A 21,109-nucleotide genomic window follows, 5' to 3' on the forward strand; every position below is an offset into this window, starting at 1 on the left:
AATCAGACGACCTGAGTGCAGATCTTAGATAATTGAGTGCATAATTGGAGGGATTTTTTTCAAGTTATTAACATCCATACTAACAATTAGCAGTGTTTGCTAATTCAAGCATCACTATTAGTCACTCTTGTTATTGATACTAAGGGTTCAGGGTTCGTTCTAATATCATATACTGCTTGGAACATCCCACCAAACACTTAGCAATGCATTAGCAACCACTCACAACCAACAGCTACTGCATAGGAACACACAGAACAGTGGTATAAAATTCAGAAACTAGTTCTTCCTCAGAAATGGCCATTGTATCAACTAGTGGCCTGTGAGGAAAAGAAATATTAGCACTTCTCAACACTGGTATTTCCACCACATCTCCAAAAATGAATTGTTGAATTATATTCTGTGATGGAAATCAATCAGTCAATCAATCAAGGTGTCCAGCTCCTTTGTCTTGCTAAGGCTAATCCTACATACACACAAATATGTATTAGTTTTCAATTTTTGCATAATTTGACAACATTGCCTCTTCATTGGAAATTACGCAATAAAACAATATTTTAAAAAATATTAAATTGTTCTGTTCACTGAAAATATTTTCTGGTGTGGGGGAAATGACAACTATTTTTTTAATTGAAACAAAATGTTTTATGATTATTTTAACCTTAGCCTGTCATAGCTTCAAAATGTAATAATATTTTAATAACGAATAAGCATATTTTTATTTTGAATGTCAAGGCTAAAGCAATAAAAACTGTACATAAAAGGTACTTGAAAAGTAGCTAAAGTCTGATGAAGGCGTGGTAAAAAGTTTCCATGTCAGTTTTAATGTGATGTTCATATAGCCAAGAAAAGAAAAAGGTTGGAATCTCCTGGAACCTCTGGGAAAAGCAGTTGAACACCCCAAAACAGCTGATTCAATCTCTATTAGATTCAGAAAATCAGGATGTAAACAGAGGACTCAAGTCGGCTTCGTCTAGTGTTTCACTTTAGTTACAAAATTTAAGTCCACTTAATGTGACCATCCAGTTGAGTTCTCACGCTTCCATTGTTAATTCCATCATGATAACTCTTACAGTAACAGGCATTTAACTCCGCTCCCCGTAGAACATTTTACAGCACTTACACACTTCATCTGGCATAAAATCTTCACTTTTGCTGGCTCTCTGTTTTTTTAACTGACAGATTAGCTTCATAAATTATGCAGTATAAGGCAGCGGGTGACCCTGCAAAGTGATAGAATCATTTAAGTGTTAACCGGCTTGCGGGGAGGGGAGGATAATAATCATAAATATGAAACAGATGTCTGCTGACATTTGGGAAAAGAGAGAGTCAAATCCCTGAGCGGCAGGGCAAGCTTTTATCATCCACCTACTGCCTCTCTGTCCATCTCTTTTTCTCTCCTTTTTTCCCCTTGCATTTTCTTATATGGAAAACCCATTGCTCTCTCTTTTCCCTCCCAGTCCTTTAATCTAAAAATTCATGTTTTGATTAAAGATGAACTGATATTACTACTTGGCACCCGTATCAGGTCTATGCCACCTGTATGAACACATACTCAGTAATTTTTTTTAGGCTATCAGTACAAATAATTAGCCATGATATTACCATTGATCAAAGATTTACCAGTTGTTGTTACAATGAATAACATGACATCTTTGATTCGACTAGCTATACATATAAAATCACTATATGAACTAGGGGATACACTGATTAACTCAACTCTTACATACAAAGATCCAAATTAGAGAAATAAAGTCACATTGTGAAATACAAAGTTGTATTTGATATATAAAATTGCCCCTGGATATATAATTGGATATCTTACTTTTATGAATTATCCTTCCAAGATGTCCCTTTTGTCCTTGCTGAAAAGACCAGTATGAATTTCTCTGCTGGTGTGTGCTAGTTTATGCTGGTCTATCTGGTAAAACTAGTCCACCAGTATGGTCTTTCAGGGCGTTTTGCTGGTTAAGCTCATTTTAAGCAGCCTGTTGAGGGCAAACCACCAGCATGCCATGTTGTGAACCAGCACTCAAAACAAAAGAGCAGAAAAGGTTTTCAAACTGGGGGATAATAAGAAGTATTAATTAAACCTATCTATTGATCCATCTATCGACTTTATCTATCTGTCTGTCTGTCTGTCTGTCTGTCAACCTATCGATCTATCTATTATATGATTCTTATTTTCTCAGAATATAAATGGGTTTTTATACATAGAAAATCATCATCATATATAGGGTAAGTGGTTGTAGCAGAGAAAAATGTGTTCTAAGTCTTATTAGGTTTGCCATCATGCCATGATCATGTGCTAAATATACAGTGAGTTATGAGTAAATCTTCCTGTACACATGTCAGCACGGGAAGTTCTAGTGAGAGACTAATGAAGTCATAATGTTGGATTGCAAATGCTTTGTAACTCTGAGGAGGATTTGTAAATTTAACTGGAGGAAATGGTGTTACGGGCAGTCGTATCAGTGCAAAGCTCTCTGAAACATGCGAAAAGATGTGTAAAACTCAGTTGAAGGCATGAGACAAATGTAATGCGTTTTGGCTAAATGCATGAATCACTCTGCCAACAGGCCTTTTATACTGGTGGCTATAGTGCTGCTTTTTAACCCAGAGCTCAGCTGTTTCCTCAGGCGCACGTGTGTGTGTTAGTAGTATGCCTCCGTTAAGAGCAGATGATTAAGTACTGTCTGCACGCTGGATCAGTGCAGAGCGATTGAAGTGCGATTGTTGATGTCTGGCACTAGCCTGCGGGATGCTAGCACGACGCCTTTTCAGCGGCAATGCCCGCCAGTCGAAACAAACAATACCGCATCTTACTCATCCTGCTAAAATCTCTCGCTTTGTATACACACACACTTACACACTCCAGTACTCTCATAAACACACGTCCTGTCAATGTTTTCACTATATTGTCGTTTTGTGATTATTGCATTGTGCTGTAATATAGGCTACAGTATTGTGTTATAGCGCATTACTGTATTTGGCATTGTTGCACATCTGTGTGTGGCGTGAAGCTTATTGTGTGTTGTTTTTGTCGTTTCCACTTGGATGAATGTGATTTAACCATTAGCATTAGCATATGTCTCTTTGATTATTTATGTGTGTAGTTGTCAAGCATTAGATTGGCCTTTCACTCAACCTCATTGTGTTTCATATTATCTTTAACAGCTGTGTGACCTTTCACCTTTGACTCAACCCTACCTGGTCACCTACTGCACATGAACATCAATCAATTTCACCCTTCCCCATCCTGTTATCATCTCACTCCAATTTCTGGACATCACCTTCTCATCTCATTTACATTTTACGTTTCTCATTGAATGTTTAGAGTGACATACTACTATACCATTTTTGCCAACGTAAGCTCAATGAAAACCGTACCTCTACCTAGATAAAACCTACCAATACATGCAATTCACTGCAATTTCCAACAGAAATGAACACTAGTGGGAGTAAAACACCAACAATTTTTATTCCTTTTCACATAAATTATAAATACACATTCTAAAAATATGTTTTAACCGTGATTCCATAGAAGAACCATTTTGGGTTCCCCAAAGAACCTTTCAGCCATTGTTTTTTTATTAGTTCAGTTCTAATTCAATTCACATTTATTTGTATAGCGCTTTTCACAATACATATCGTTTCAAAGCAGCTTTACAGAGAATGCATGTCAACATTACAATTTAGAGAATTGCAGTTAGCTAATAATGTAATAATTTAGGTAATTTAATTTACAATCACTGTTAGCAGTTTAATTGAAGGTAGAAGCAATGAGCTCCTGGAAATAATGAATTACATATTAACAATAATTAGGATATATAGAAATTTGGGAATGTTCATGTTGATCCAGATATTGCGTCATCTGAAGTCCTCGCAGGAGTTGGCGCCGTCTCTTCAAAGGTGTTGGTCATCTGAGGTCTTCTTAAAAGGCTGGATCCAGACTGAAGCTGATGTACTCTCTAAAACAGAAAAGCAAATGGAGAATAATTAGCATAGCTGCTGTTCATAACATTAAGCAAAGATAGTCATGTGCAATTTATCTGATCTGAGATGCATTATGTGAATGCTTGGCTAAAGAGATGCGTCTTTAATCTAGATTTAAACTGGGTGAGTGAGTCTGAGCCCCGAACATTATCAGGAAGGCTATTCCAGAGTTTAGGAGCCAAATGTGAAAATGCTCTCCCTCCTTTAGTGGACTTAGATATCCTAGGTACAACCAGAAGTCCATAGTTTTGTGATCTTAAAGAGTGTGAAGGATTGTAGGGCAATAGAAGATCGGTTAAGTACACAGGAGCTAAACCATTTAGAGCCTTATAGGTCATTAGCATTACTTTATAATCAATACGGAATTTAATAGGTAACCAGTGTAGAGATGATAAAATTGGTGTTATATGATCATATTTTCTTGACCTGGTAAGAACTCTAGCAGCTGCATTTTGTACTAATTGTAGCTTGTTTATTGAGGAAGCAGGACAACCAGCTAGTAATGCATTACAGTAATCTAGTCTAGACGTCATGAATGCATGAACTAACTTTTCTGCATCAGAAATAGATAACATATTCCGTAGCTTAGCAATGTTTCTGAGGTGGAAGAAGGCTGTTTTTATAACGTATGAAATATGTTTTTTGAAGGACAAGTTGCTGTCTAATATAACACCCAGTTCTTTAACTGTCGAGGATGGAGTAACAGTACATCCTTCTAAATGCAGAATACCAGTGTATACTGGTATCCCTGAATACCAGTGTAATTTTGTAGTTGATCTAGGAATATTTTATGAACTATAGTGTCAAACGCAGCACTAAGATCAAATAACACTAGTATTGAGATACAGCCTTGGTCAGAAGCTAGAAGTAAGTCATTTGTAATTTTAACAAGCGCAGTTTCTGTGCTATGAGACCTGAATCCTGACTGAAATTTTTCATAGAGTTTTTTTGCAAGAAGGAGCACAATTAAGCAGATACAACTTTTTCTAGTATTTTAGACATAAATGGAAGAAATGGGTCTGTAATTTGCCATTACATTTGGATCTAATTGTGGTTAATAGTGGTTTCTTAATGAGTGGCTTAATAACTGCTAGCTTGAACGGGACATGACCTAGAGATAAAGACGAGTTAATAATATTGAGAAGAGGCTCTTCTGCTAGAGGTAACAATTCTTTCAGTAGTTTAGTTTTCAGTAGTTTAGTTCTAATAAACATTTTGTTGGTTTAGACGCAATGATAAGTTTATTTAGCTCTTCCTGTCCTATAGTTGTAAAGCACTGCAACTGTTCTTGATGGGCAGTAATTGAAGTCATAAAACACTGTCAACGGTTATACATTTACAATTGTATTTCTGATGCTTTCGATTTTCTCAGTAAAGAAATTCATAAAGTCATCACTACTAAACTGTAGTGAAATGTTTTGTTCTGGTGATGTCTGTTTATTTGTTAATCTTGCCACTGTATTAAACAAGAACCTTGGATTGTTTTGGTTATTTTCTGCGAGTTTGCGGAGATGCTCAGCCCTGGCTGCTTTTAGAGTCTTTCTATAATGGGACGAGCTGTCTTTCCATGCTATTCTGAAGACCTCTAAGCGAGTTTGTCTCCATTTCCGTTCTATATTACGAGTTTCTCTCTTGATAGCGTGAGTAATACTGTTGTACCATGGTGCAGTATTTTTCTCTCTAACCTTTTTTAATCTCATGGGTGCAACTAATGTACTAGAGAAAATGGTGCCCATACTGCTAGTCATTTCCTCAAGTTCATTTGTGTGTTTAGGTACAATGAGCAGCTGAGACAGATTATTTGTGAATTTATCTATAGTTGTCGGGAGAATTGTTCTACCTAGTCGGTATCGCGGTGCAGTTTGACAAATATCATCAGTATTCAGTACGCATGTTACAAGGTAGTGATCAGTGACATCATCACTTTGCGGTAGAATTTCTATATCAGTAGGATTGATTCTATGTGATATAATTGAATCTAGTGTATGATTAAAATGGTGAGTGGGTCCAGTGACGTTTTGTTTGACCCCAAAGGAGTTTAGTAAATCTGTAAGCACAGCCCCTAACGCATCATTTGTATTGTCTACATGAATGTTAAAATCTCCAACAATCAGCGCTTTATCAACGTTGACCAATAGGTCTGAGAGAAAGTCTGCAAACTCTTTTAGGAAATTAACATAGGGTCGTGGAGGTCTATAAACGGTAGCCAAAGCAAGAGATAGTAGTGACTTTTTGCTTATATCTGGGTGCTTGGGCCCTGTGCTGAGAAACACACGGCGTAGAGGAAGCAGGAGTGTTAATATCGCGCTGCAAACCTACCGCGGATTGGTGAGCATCAACCCGGGATGTTTCCAGCACTATTTGCCGCTCCCGTAGCTCGGCCTGCCTCTCCAGTAGATCTCGGATCTGCTTCTCCACGGACTCCAGCTCCACTGCATGCAGCTCGAACGTGTCCTCACCTGCACTCAAAGGTAGAGACACAACCGATACACTAGCCATTAGAGTAGATGAACAAATAATATCATTAGTGAGAAGAGTACAAACGCTAGACCACGCCGCTATTGCTAACGGGCTAAAGCTAGTGGTGGATGTTCGGGAAGTCGGATAAAACTAGCGATATCAACACAATCTGAGTGTTTTTATATAGAATAATGTTGGGGATGTGTTCACCCGCTGTAAAAGGAGAAATAATAGGTTATAAATGTGATTTTAAGAGAAAAAAACAGGTATTTAGGAATCAACTCGACGGAGCTCTAACTCAAACTGCGCAGCCAATTTGTCAAACAATTTGTTCCATTAGTGTGAAGAACATTGTAAAAATCGAAAGAATCTTTTTCCATGATTAAGAACCTTTTGTGCAATGGAAAGGTTCCAGGTTCTTTATGGAACCATCAATGAAAACAAAATTAAACCTTATTTTTAAGAGTGCAGTGGCAAATAATATATTTTTATAGTTATATTTAATATAGTTTTTCACAACTTTCAAAAAGATGAAAAAAATAGAGAGAGATTGATAAGGGCAGTCAGAAGAGAGAAAAATGTCAACTTTACCGTCACTCCCATAGCTGCTGTATCAGAAACACCCTCACAGCAGTGTGTACTATTTTTTTGTAATTTGATGAAAAGGTAATGCAATACTAATTTTAGTGTTATAAATGTACATACATTTAAAAAAAATTGAAATATAAAAAACTTTGCAAGATTTACTATGCTAATGACCGTTAAAACGCACCATCAAAGTCCGTGAAAAGGGTCCATACTATGTTATGACCTCAAAACACTTTTACCATAGTGAATGATTTGTAAACTAATACATTTTATTGTTTGCATCACATAACCAGCTCCATATATATGGCTTTTCTGAGAGAGTAAACTTGCTTGGTAGCTCACCTAGTACTGCATTGCTCTTGCGAAGCAGAGCACTCCCAGATAGCAAAATACACTCTGCCCAGTTCTGGTTAGATTCTCACCTGTCTGTTGCGATCGGGCCGGATGCTTGTGTACTCACTGCCCGATTCTGGCCCGAATCAATCGGGTCAGATGCGGTAGCCGTTACCTTGCCGACACTGCCACAATCAAGCCGGTATCGGGCCGTCGCAAATGCGCACAGCACGCCAGGCACGGCCCCGCTCCGTTTATATATCTACCATACTGTTCATACATTTTTCATTTAAATTTGATACCCAGCCAAAACGTTTACTTACATTTTAATTATATAAATTATAATAATAATTTTTTATTTTATTTTTAAAACCCTGTGACTGTGTGAACAAGTGCTTCTGAACATGCTAAAACTGAAGATCATCTTCTATAACAACTGCAGTGCTTGAAGGACTTGTTCTTTTGTTGACCACAATGACAAAATCAGTGATGTCTGGCTCTCCCAACGCCTCCTGAAATAAGCATAGAGGGCCCAACTGTAAGTTTCACTTAGTAGACTAAAAGTAGATAGTTACATTCACCGATACTAGCAATTCTGTTAATGCATTGAATATTTACATTTCAAGTCTTGAAGAATTGTGGGTCCTCCTCACAGGTACACTGAGGAGCATGGAGGGCTACAGTGCGTTTCATGTTGATATCATGCACACCCTTCAAAGTCAAGCAAAAATTAACATGTTAAACAAGCAAGCCAACTTAATTTTATATACAGTGAAGACATTGATGAAGGTAGTTCAATCATGACAACTCTCGGAGTGCATTTATTGGCATGGGGCATGAAGTATACATGGCTTGATTTTGGCGTATGAGATCTGCTACGCTGCTGCTGTTGCTGCTGCTGTTACTGCTGCTGCTGCTGTTGCTGCTGAGCAAATACAAATTTGTTCAGCTTAGTCAACAACAAGGAAAACAACAAGGAAAAGGCTGCTGCAAGAATAGTAGAACCCCCTCAAAGCAGTGGACCGCATGGTCCGTGCTACCCAAGTTAAGCAAGCGACTGAGTAGCTTCGGCCTGATACCCCCCACCCAGCAGATCTGAACGCCAAAATATGTGTACTGCTGCTGCTCCGTAGAGCTATAGGCGCGTGTATGACTATCTATGTGTGCCTGAGCCTGCTTTGCCGAGTGGCTTAACACTATTGAGCTTACCTATAAATGTGCATCTGACCTAGTGGCCTAAACTAGAATGAGACTGAGCCAGATTTCATATGCATAAATAACATGCCTATAGAATGTGATTGGTTTTATCTAATGCAGTGTATGGTATGCTGGTTTTTTGATGGTGACTGCTCCGGAACATTTGTCCCCGGGTTGGCTACTGTAAAATGCTGCATATGTGTTGTTGCTAACTCTGCGATTGATCAAGCGAAAAGTTGTATCTGAATATAATATTAAATATACCCGGATGCCCAGCGCCACCTGATAATTTAAATCAGAGATGCTTCTTGTTTTTTCAAGTCTTTGGATCTTAGGTCTGATGTAGCATTTGTGGGCTGCCGAATCCCAGCGGCCCATTTCTTAAGGGTAGTGGATGGTACTCTTGGGAGTGCTGGCATTGCTGCGCCGATTCTGGATGAGTGGTAAGTGTAGACTTCTAGGTTTAAGCCCCGTGGATGGCATGGGTGTTTTAACAGAACCAGGCCCTGGTCATCAGTTTCCATCAGCTGTAAGGAAACAGTGGATCTGAGGAGCTGCATTTCTCCGAATTTGCAGGAATCGTGACATGAAAGAAGAGCAAAACATGAAATTAATGCTGAATAATAAAATGTGACCTTGTTAAATCTGCCGTTTTGAGTGCTTAAATGTAAGTGCTTAAATGTAAGAGAACTATTTTATTTATTTATATTATACAAGCTGAGAGAACTGCCTCTAGAAAGTATGAAATGTGGATCAAGAGCTTTCCTTCTGAAGTGGTGAAACATGTTGCGCAGAGGTGTAGGAATAGCTTTGGTTGTTGGGAATGTCTTCACTATGCTGTTCAGTAGACGGTTGCGGGGACTTGAAGAGGCTTGGTGCGCTGGGGTCCAGTGTCAGCAATAGGGATGAAACTGTGAATTAAAGAAGCAAATTTTTTTTTTTTTTTTTTAATATATCTGGTAGTTTGCTTAAGCTTGGCTCTAAGCCTTTAAGACAATGTATGCCTGCTACACACCGAATGCTTAAACCGAATGCCTAAACCTAATGGCTAGATTACGTGTGCATGAGTCAAGATACAACTTTTCCGATTAGAACGTGCATAAGTGCTTTAGCAATGATGGACGCATGCAAGCTAAGAGATGGAAATAATCTCCCACACCACCTGAGCAACTATATAACGATTTAGCATCCTTAATCATTGGAAAGCCCCATATAGTCCCACTGAGTTGATGTCATAGAACAACAGAGATAATGGAGCAATATTCTAATGCGCTTTGGCTGACCAGACCGATCACGCTAGGTTAACTGAAATCAGCCTTGGAAGTGTGTTGGAAGATGAGCAAATAATAAGCCCCGTTGAAGGTGTATATGCAAGAAGCCCATTACTCTGAACATCCTCATGTACTAGTATGCGACTCGATGATGTAATAGCATCTACTCCCTCAACATGATAGTCCCCCTAAAATACGATGTTTGCGTGGTTCGTCCAAGATGCATACATGACTTGAGTAGTTTATTATTCAATCGTTATCCTATTAACATTATCATATAATTTATGATTTAATGCCATAAGCAACAATGGATATTCATAGCAGTATTTAAATTCTCATACAAATCATTTCGTTACCCAGAATTCTCCAGAAGACATAAATGTCCATTAAGATATTTCTGGATAAAAATGTTGTCTTGACGGACTTAACGCAGTCTATGCCACCCGCTGTCTGTGAGAGTGCATAACATCATGCTAAGATCATTCGCACCTGGCACGTCACCCGTTCCACCTGCTGCCCTCAGGGATGATGATACCGGGCCATGTAAACCACCTGGCTGGCCCATAGCTTTTAACCCACTGTAATGAACTGTAGAACGAATATCTCAAATTTACGTCCAGCCCATCGCATTCACCACACTTCCTACGTAAACGCAGTAGCTGGGACTGGAGTAAGCATGTTGCAGTATATATGCCACAATCTGCATTATATTTTTTATATGACTATCTTGTTTCTGCTGACTGAGCCGAATGGTACAAGATGATTCAATGTATAATGGATTGCACTTTATGACTTAATTGCACTTTGCATTGTAGGATTCTCTAATGTTATCTCGTTATTTAGAACGATGACATAAGGAACTTGGATTAAAATTGCATAATATAAAATATTTTACACTTTCTTTCACGAGTCACAACCGGTTATAAAATCACTATTATATTTTTTCTTCGTACAGAATAGGAAAATACAGTAGTTCAATTGCGTATATCAACACACAGTGTTTATCACCCACACACACGTACGCACAGACACACACACACACACACACACACACACACACACACACACACACAATGTATCGAACACAATAGCTTGGCGCTCATTACAGGAGCATGAACTCATTACAGGAGCATGAACGTATAGCAGCGAGATCGTGCAAACAACTATTTGTCTTGGCAATTGGCACGTAGGAGTGCCGCTACATCAGTGGAAAGTCCGCAATGCAATGAATCTGTTAGGCCTATACTCCTGTTGTTAAGCAATGATTGTGTTGAGCAGTTATGATTCTGACTGATAATAAACACCTCTGAAGACACGCTCGGGATAAACAAACATGTCCGTAATCATCACGCAGCCCAGCAACGCGCCGCAACGGAACATGCAACGCTCCTCACGCGACCCATAGCTTTGCCAGGTAAAAGGCCTAATTACGGCGTAACTGGTACTTGCTTCATCGAAAGTATGAACTACCTTGCACGCTTTAGGTAAGTTGAATGCAGACCTTTCTGAAGGACAGCAGTGAAATCTGATACTGAAATTGTATCCGACATGAGCGTAACTCTCCGTTCGTCCCGTAGTTATAAAGTAGTGTATATTTTCCCAAAAGTGTATGTAGCTGCTCACGTACTTAATACTAAGTGAATATATGTGCATTTTATTAAAGTAATCGATCCGTGGTTAGCAGATAATTGAACTATGTAACTCGATTGCGAACGTACTATCTGCTAGCGTTCTATGCTGCTGATATTCGCTAATATGGTTGTTTGTTTTAGCATGTTGCTGCTCGTTAAATATTAGGAATTGCTGTAGCTCTATTATATGCGAAAACAGAGTGAAGCCTATTTCACTTAGAGTTTAGCAAGCTATATTTCTGGATCCTTACAACATATCTGCTTCCTGCTCCGAATGCGATGTGCGTACGCTAGCTGCTAATGTGAATAGTGATCACTGTAGGTTGGGAGTTGACATGATTTGAACGTCGTGTATGGTACTTGAAGAAATTGAAAGCAGACTACACAAAGCATTGTGCAATATCATAAGAAACCCGGTTTACTTATCTTAGATGTTGAATTTCGGAAGATTTCTGAAAGCATCTGCTCATAACAGCGCTTCACATTGCGCAGCTTGTCGATCGCAGGCTAGGGTACGATATATATGGTTGCGTGGATTTGGAATTACTTATGATTGACTGGTGCCGTGGCATAGAAGAACCAATCAGCGCTCGGTTAGAGTTTCATGACTGAACTTTGTATTTAGTGTTGACAAATTTCAACTCACCTGAAGATCATAAACATTTAAAATGTCACGCAGAGTCTCTGAAATCTTGTTGATGCATGCCGTTTTCAGCGATATTGTGTAACTTAACATACATTAATATTACACAATTTACACCAATGTTTATAAATGCATATTTATAAATGCTTTATAAATGCGTAATTACTGTTTTTTTTTTGAGATGATAACATGACCTCACTTGCCGAATTATACATGTAATTTAGTATCAAGTCATGTGACCACAATGTTGTGTACCGAAGTATGAAACATGTTGCATACTGCATAGTGTTCCACATACTATTTTTTAACGTTAGTATTCTATTGCGTACATAGCCAAAATCTCCAAAATTTATATATTAAATTCGGTTGTCAATATCCCTCTCACTGTTTTGATGTACTTGCCTCGCAAAAGGCGTTATACTCTAAGAAAAATTGTAAGGGCATGGTTTGCGTATGTGTGTGCACGCATGCGTGCAGCTGGTCTCATGTTGATTCAGCTAATGTGTGTTGTGAGATGGTTGCATTGATATGAATGAATGTATTTGTATGAATAACTGCACAAATTTAACACAAATATAAACCTTCACACCTCAGGTGCTTTAAATGTTTCTGTCGTAAAATGCTGATAGAGGTAAACAAGCACAAACCTGCGTGATGGACTTGTAAATCACTCACACACTCAAAGCTTTCCAAGTTTTATCTATGATCCATGACTTTGATCCAAGCTCTTTCTCTATACATTGTAAACACACAGAAAGGCTATATTTAGAATGGAATACTAGTGTTTTATTTTATGTGTACTACTTTTTATTTTTTTCAAAAGCACATAAAACAGTATGCACTATATGCAACAATTAACATTTCAAATGGGACTTCATGTGACTTCACTGTATTGAATTTGGAAAGTGGTATCCATTTTGCAAATAAAATGTTTATTTTCCTTTTTTTAATCTAAATTCAGAAGTCCAATCAAATAGTCCAAATACACATTGCACCTTCCGGTTCAGTCCGGCGTGATGCATTGTGGGATATGGTACTCAGCACTGTGTTTTCTGGTTGTATTCTGCACATTTTGGTATTTAATTATTATTAGCACAAAATTACTTATAAATAGTATGACATATTGCTAAAGACACAAATCAACCAAAACACCTGCCATACTTATTTTTCTGCAAATTGTTTTTTTCTGGTCTTATTAAAAGTGCAATTCATCAAATCAAATATCTGATCTAACCTGTTCAAGAGCAATTAAATGTCTAAACATCCACTTGCCCTAAGAGTGTGTGTACATATGCATATAAACATTTTTCTATAAACAATGGATTTGCATCTCTCTGAAGTAAATTGCGGAAATACATTAATCAGGATTTTTTATGACAGTGGCATCTGATAACAAGCCTTACCCTTTATAATGTTTACAAAGATACACACACACTGTGTGCTTATGAAATTGGGGAGATTCCTGCCTCGTTCCGCCTAATTGTGTCCATAAATCTTATTGTAGAACGTCACCTGATGGAAAAGAGGTTTAGTGAGCGAAGTGTGCAAGTAATGTTTCCTAGAGGGCTCTGCAGCTGGAATGAAGGGTCTTTTTGACATGTTTGAACTTAGAATTGAGCCAGGGAGGCAAAAACATACACATACAGATTAGGACTGTCAATTGATTTAAAATTTTAATCAAATTAATTACATAATATGCTAATTAATCATTGTATCAGTGTTTGCTGGGAAATTCCCCAAATAAAGATAATTCAAAGACATTACATAATTGCGGCAGATGAAAACATTGAATATAGACAACATGGAATGAAAAGTGATTTTATAAAGAAATTTTCACCAGTATGATTTCCAGCATGTCTCAAATTATGTATTGTGTTTAATAGCATCCAGTGATGGAAATGCCTGTAGTGGAAATTTGTATATTTTTAAATGTATATTTTTATATATACAATAAATATTTTTAAAATAAAAGTCAACTGCTTACCTCAGCTCTGTTTAATTCATAGCTAACATTTTAATTAAATAATATTTTCCCCATTTTTTTTAATAATATGACAAAATTATAGCTTAATGGAAAACGACACAAAAAGATTATCTTCACGAGTGATGTTTACAAAAAGATAATAATCATAACAACAACAACAATAATAATAATAATAATAATAATAATAATAATAAACTTTATTCCAAATTTGTGGAATTCATTCCTGTGGGATGCTCATTTTAAAAACCTGTAGAAAAATTGGATCTAAAAAAATAGGGGGGAAAAAAGGAAAAACTAAATTTACATAATTAAGTAAAGGTGTGGTCACACTGCACTTTTCGTTCCATTGACTTCCATTCAAACTCATGCGAATGCGTCAGACCGGAAATGCAAGCTTGTGCGAAAAATTTCGCATTTCGCTGCGTTACAAAGTTCAAGTTTGGTGAACTCTGACCTGCGAATTCGCATCACGCGAAGACGTGAGACCAGTAGATGATCGATTTGTCACGGCATGACCTCTTGGCTGAATTAAAAGAATGATATTTTTGCAGTAAACTCAAGTAGGTTCTGTATTTTTACATTTTGAATGTATTACTTTAAGTTATGTGTTGAATTCATGTTTATAAAAAAGAAGCTCTAGACCGTGACGTCATATCACGACCGTTACAGCATCCAAAGAAATTTCGCACATTCAAAGTCTAGTGTGACCGCGGCTTAAGTATGAATAAGTATGCATTAAGTATGATAAAAAAAAAGTTTTCAAGTGTTAATGTGACTTTTATGTAACAAAAATAAAAAAGTCATCCTGAGATAAAACTGCCCAAACTGCCATTTTTGTCTGCATCACATTTTTTAATTGCTTGTCTATGACACGTATAAATGTACGTCTTTGGCTGCATTTTGCTGTCTCACACCATGAGTGCTGCATTTTTAAAAAATAGTTCCATGAAAAATACATCTTTGGATCCCTGTGTTCCTTTTCTTTCTATTGCATTCTATGCAACGTGTCACATACTGTATGAACATATCCTTACTCATTTGTGCTGACACACAAGTTGGTAGAATTGCCTCAGTACAGGAGAAAATCCCTTATTATGGACTCGACTGATTAATTGCATTGATTTTTTTTTGTACAGTATTATTTTTATTACAATTAACTAACTAAATTAATGCATTATATTGACAGGCCTAATACAGATACGAAGTTATAGCCAAAGATGCAGGTAAAACCTCATGAATACAAGAACCAAACATACACACAGTTAACCTCACAAACAAACGTTAACAAAGACTATAATCCGGTTAAAACTGACAGATATAATTTATTTTCCACTGGCGGGTAATAGTTTATGCCACACTATCTCATGCGGTATGTCAAAATTCTTTCAGTTTAGAATTGTTTGAACAACAGCGGCGTGGTTATCCCTTTTTTCTGAGCGGATGACTGCGCGGTGACAGTGAATGATGTATTTTTTCTCCTTTCTGCAGGATTTCTTTTAAACAAACATGTGAAGGCCTTTGTGTCAGCCTGTCTGTATTTTGGCGTTTCAAAACCTCGTCTTCTGAGACGCCCGTGTTAATAATCACCTTGACTTCCATCAGGCTTTAACATGAAACAATACATCCACGCTGCCTTGAACCACACTTCAATGAGCTTAAAGCCATACTGCCTCCCCAGCACCCAAACACACACTTTTATGCAAATATTGTGTCTTTGTACTTGTGAATATGAAAGGTGTTATTAAATCTTATTTTGCATTATTCTGGTTTGAGGGATAAATCTATCAAAGAAGCTCAAAATTCAATAAGTTATGTATATTTTTTGTTGTTTTTATTTATTTGAACATTTTTTAATTAAGTGCTGCTGTCAGTAGATGATGTGTCGGGTAAGTTGTGGGCTACCGACGGAGAGACAGAGAGGAAATGAAGAGAGAGGCTTGTGAAGTGTGTAAATAGAATGAGTGAGGGGCTGCTATGTGCTGATTTAATGTAAAGTGAATTGTGGGTAAAGCTGCTAAAACTGAGGCCAATTTAAGCCGCTGGTGAGATGTTATTTTAAGCCCCACAGGTCAGGTGGGCCAATCCCTCTGACACCTGTCAACACGGTCATAATTTAGTGTTGTGTCTGTGTGTGTGTGTGCGTGTGTGTGTGTGTGTGTGTGTGTGTGTGTGTGTGTGTGTACATGTATGCCTCTGCAGGCTCCATATTTCATACTTTGCTCAGTAAAAGATGAAAGGAATATGAAAAACTTTTGTAGCTGATACCAATTACCATTTTTTTTCTGTCATCATGATCGGCCGATACCAATCCCAATCCTGATCGTTCAAGCTTTATATAAGTAATAATTAAGCTCTCTATTGAATGTCAGTGTCAATTTTTCCCCCCCAGATAAGTAATACCACAAACATTATTTACAGTAATGATTGTTGTTTTAATTGAGAATCAAATAAATAAGCACAACAGAAATTAGTTATACAGTGAACATTTTAACTCGCCTTTAAAAACAGGGCTTATGCAAAACACTATCCATATTAGGATACTCTGGCTTATTAAAGAGCCTACAAGACTTCATGTAAAACTGAACATAATTACAAACCATAAGGTGTAATTAAACATTGTCCAATATGTGACTGAGGACAACAACAAATAGAAACACTGCAACTCCTAAATGAACAAAATGAGTAGTCTGATACAAAATAGATCAGGAATATTATTTAGCAAGTGATGAGTACTTGTGTCCTTCCTTCCCACATCCTACTTAAGTGGGTATGGCAGGATTCTCTTTATAAATTCGAGCTTTTCTGTTTTTTTTGGGGAGATAGTCTATTCCTCTTTTCCAAAACATGTGCGGCTGTACTAAATAGTTGCTCACCATCAACATTCGAGCACTAAATTTCAAGCACTAGAAGTAGAAATACAACATGAATAGTATAAAGTAATCAAATGTACAAAAACAGTGCATAATCTTCACAAAAGTGAGACTGTTTGATTAACATGAATGGTATGGATGGCAGCAGCTTTATTAGCCTGCTTTCACTTTAACATCGAATGCACTGTTCACGTTCACTTAAGACATAACTGTGTTTACGAAGATACTCACAAAAACGGGCATTTTGACACATTAAGTGCGTGTATATGACCATTCAAGCCCAGTAAGATAAGTTCTCGCGCGCTGTTTGAGCAGCAGCAACGTTGCAGGTGTGTGCGCTGACTGTGTTTAGAACCCGTCTCTTAAGCCAGGGACACACTTAACGATTGTAAGGCCGATTATGAATGTAATTTGATACTTACGACTGATCATGCCCAAACGCACTAAGTCAGAGCCAGTTGCGTTCAGTTGGTGTTTATAGTCGGTGTTTAAATTCTGTGTGTAAGTATTTAAATCTGCTTCAGTCGAAGGAAACAGTCTTTGTGTGTTGAGCTCAGTCTTAGAATGTTTTAGCTAGTCGTTAAGTGTGTCTCTGGATTTAGGCCCTGTTTACACCTGGTATTAAGATGCATTTTGGTCGATCAGATGACAAGTGGACGATGCTACAGGTTTAAATGTGGTCTAAAACGTTTTGAGCTTGTCCACTTTTGACCACTTCTAGAGGTAGTGAAAACACATTCCGGATTGCTTTGGTAGTGTAGACGCTCATGTGGTGGTCGAATGTGCCACGAAAGACCGCTTCCACTCTGCCTACTGAACTAAAGCGTAAACATTATATGAAATTCACTAGCCAGATGGAATTTAAACTTTTTGTTGGCTGGAGACCCAAGTTTGGTTTGAAGACAAAAAACCAAGCACTGTGTTCTCTCACCATTCCTGATTTCTAACATGCACTCATTGCTTTCGGCTATTGCGGCTGTCAGAGCAGAAACAAAAGCTACTGCTCTCATTATGTTTTTTCGTCATCTCTGGGCTCATTCATATGTAAACTGTGCTAGCTTATTTTGTCCATTAGATTAAAAAAAAAAATCTGAAAAACCTCATACATTTAGCTGCCCATAGACCCTCCCCTCGAAGAAATCAGGACAGAAGTGATAGAAAGTGGACAAAAGAGACAGATTAAAATACCAGGTGTAAACGGGTATGTCTCTCCCTCATCTACTTGTGATCCGATCGACCAAAACGTATGTTAATACCAGTTGTAAACAGGGCCTCAGACAGCACTCGCACATATCAAATGAGCACTGTTTCGTTGCTTACTGCACGCTAACAGTTTCAAATCACTTATTCTTAGATCGCAACGCTTAAAAATTCATTGTTTCTTGAGACCGCGTAATAACTCCACACTGTGGCGCTAAAGTCTGACGTCATCAATTTGAGATCGGCCTATCTTAGTGACTCCCGATCGAGTCATAGAATGTGATTATCGGCCAATACCGATCTGCACCTGATCGATCGGAGTATCCCTATCAAAAATGAATCATTTAAAGTTCAAGTCAAGGAAAGGAGAACTTAGGGTTGGTACAATAAAAGCACTTACACACTACAAGATAATTGGACCAATTTTGGGCCCAATTCTCTTCTTCTGACAGTCCTAAAGTCCCAATTATCTTGTTGGTTCTACAGATTATCTTACCAGACTTTCCTGTGGTGTGATTTGTGTTAAGAGTGATTGAGTCTGCTCAGAAGAACGTCAGGGCCGCACCGATCTCAAATTGTAATCACAATTACTTAATTTCTTGTAATTGTGACTATACAGGGCTCTATGCTAACATTTTTCTTTAGGAGCACTTGTGCTCCTAATAAAAAAAACTTTAGGAGCACAGTCAAAAATTTAGGAGCACTTTCTGATCAATAACAGACATTAACTTTCCCATTGCAGGGCGATATTTGCCCCTTTAAACTAATTTCCACAGGCATTTTTACCATTATAAGAGCAATTTTTTTTAAATAATTTTATTAAATGTATGCATCATATTTCGTCAATTTCTTAAATTAAAATAGAAAATTTGTTTTTAAATGTTAAACAAATTCAGTTAGAACAATAAGACCCAAGTGGCACGAAGCTCAACCTGAAGTGGTATTATTTAAACACATATAGACTGCTTAATGCAGCTCATTGGTAAATAATGTACGAATGTTTTTAAATATAATTTTTTGAAATTAGAAATATGTAAAAAATTAAACTTTAAAAGTTTGATATTTTAAGTAAAAACAGTCCGAAAGTAAATGTATTTACATTTACCGCCAGTAGGTAATCTTAATGTGCAAGTCATTCATCAGTCGTTCAAAACGCAGATTCATTAAGGAATCACCGTTGCTTGGAGATGTGCAATAGTTCTGGTGTGGCTTTGTTTGAAACTATTTTCACGAAATAGAGCAAAAACAGACATTATTGTGTCTAATGTTAAATCACTTAATATCAGCTTGTTTATTGGACTTTTGCAATCATGCCAATACTCGGAGAAACAGGAGTATACTCGTGTGATATTACTTAACTTATGCTTGCTGCGATCGACGGTGTTACCGGTGTTCAGCAGCAACACCGGTTATATCACTTGCCCACTGTGAGGGCGGCACTGCCCCCACTATCTTTTTTTTTTTTTTATAGTATAAAATAATTTCGTTTAGTTAGAGAACAGATACAGTTAAAAACTGAACGCGTCTGCTCAATTCAGTGAGCCGAATGAGAGTCGCACCGCAGATCAGCAGCAGGAGTCAGATTTCACCTCACTTCGCCTCACTCTTCTGAATGACAAGACGATGGATGAAGATTTGGTTGCAAAGCAAATCTAAAAGCGCATATTTAAGCAAGTTTGTCATTGTACTGTTTTGTTGTGTTTTTCATTAAGAATAATAACGAACCCACCCACTATTCAAGCAATTGCCGCCTCCGAATTGCCGCTACTTCAAAAGTGAAAGTAAAACAACACAGGCATTCATAAGGTGCATGTGTTTTTATTAATTTTTGGTAAAATGTTTGCCCTCAAGCCCGCGTTAATTTCTGACCTTGCTTATGATAATCCAAATGTAGTATTTCCAGTTAATTTGGCTGAAACATCAGCAGCATGAGACTGTCTTGTAAATGCGCATCACCCGTTTCACCTTGTAAACAATCTGTTTGTCCGTTGCGCACGTCTTTTGCACTTGCTCTGCTGACTGAAGCAAAGCCTTTGAATGAAGGCATGAAAAGCAGCCGATTGCAGTACGAAACATAACTGTTGTTCAGTGTGGATGCATTTTAGGAGGTGTACTTTTTGTTCCAATTGTATTATAGTTCTATTCATGAGAATCGACCGGGTCACTCGCACCAGTGCGCCTAAATATTTTTTCACAGTCGCACGCAGTTATTTTCAGGCGCAAATGCGAGCGAAATGCTCGCACTGTAGAGCCCTGCCATATTTCACACTTGTGTCTCCATTTCTTGTAATTGTGACTGTATCTCACTATTGTAACATTTCTATGAACTGCAACTTTATATATCACAATTCCAACATTATTTCTCGTAAATTGTATTTGTCGTCATAAAAAGTTGACATGAAGGGATTACTGGGACTGACTGAATAAACTAGTGAATCAGTTTTCTTAGTTGGTTCAATGAAATAAATCATCCAATAAACTAATATGCTAAAATGAATTTGAATTTCCCAAATTCCCAAGTTTTGTCACACTGTACCTGAAAAAAAAAAAAGTTCATACAAGTTCATCTCTTAAAGTTAAATTTTTTCCAAACTTGATCTTAAAAGCTTGATTTTTGTCACACTAGACATGTTCTGCTTTCTTTAATAAATTAAAGTTGGACCAACTCCTTTTGTTGTACCCTTTCCCCCATGAATGGACTCAGTGAGCTGAGAATATTTTAGCACAATATAAACTATTTCTGTTAGTCATTCAGTGTTCTTTGTTGATTCAGGTTAGTTAAGTGAGTCTGTAGTGTGTAAGAGTGAAACTTGTCAATCAAAGCTTAGACTGAAAGTGAAGGAATCTTCTGACGCAATCTCTGAAAGCAGCCGCAAGAGAAAGGTCTAACGCTTTCAATTAAAATGTCCATCAGGGATTACGCATACTTACATATATAC

The 21,109-nt window shown here is 37.5% G+C and overlaps 2 long non-coding RNA genes across 2 annotated transcripts in view; one reads left to right on the forward strand and one right to left on the reverse strand.

The window, feature by feature from the left end:
- Positions 1–3,498: 3,498 nt before the first annotated feature.
- LOC127511337 (uncharacterized) lies at positions 3,499–7,108 on the reverse strand. The gene is made up of 3 exons (XR_007930003.1): positions 7,045–7,108; positions 6,313–6,452; positions 3,499–3,968 (listed from the first exon to the last, which is right to left on the reverse strand). It is a non-coding gene; the product is annotated as an uncharacterized LOC127511337 (long non-coding RNA).
- Positions 6,334–21,109, forward strand: part of LOC127511338 (uncharacterized) — a 138,517-nt gene continuing 123,741 nt past the window's right edge. Inside the window, exon 1 of the long non-coding RNA XR_007930004.1 lies at positions 6,334–6,464. This is a non-coding gene — a long non-coding RNA (uncharacterized LOC127511338). The remainder of the gene's footprint in view (positions 6,465–21,109) is intronic.

This window comes from Ctenopharyngodon idella, chromosome 4, assembly GCF_019924925.1.
Source record: "Ctenopharyngodon idella isolate HZGC_01 chromosome 4, HZGC01, whole genome shotgun sequence".
NCBI lineage: Eukaryota > Metazoa > Chordata > Actinopteri > Cypriniformes > Xenocyprididae > Ctenopharyngodon > Ctenopharyngodon idella.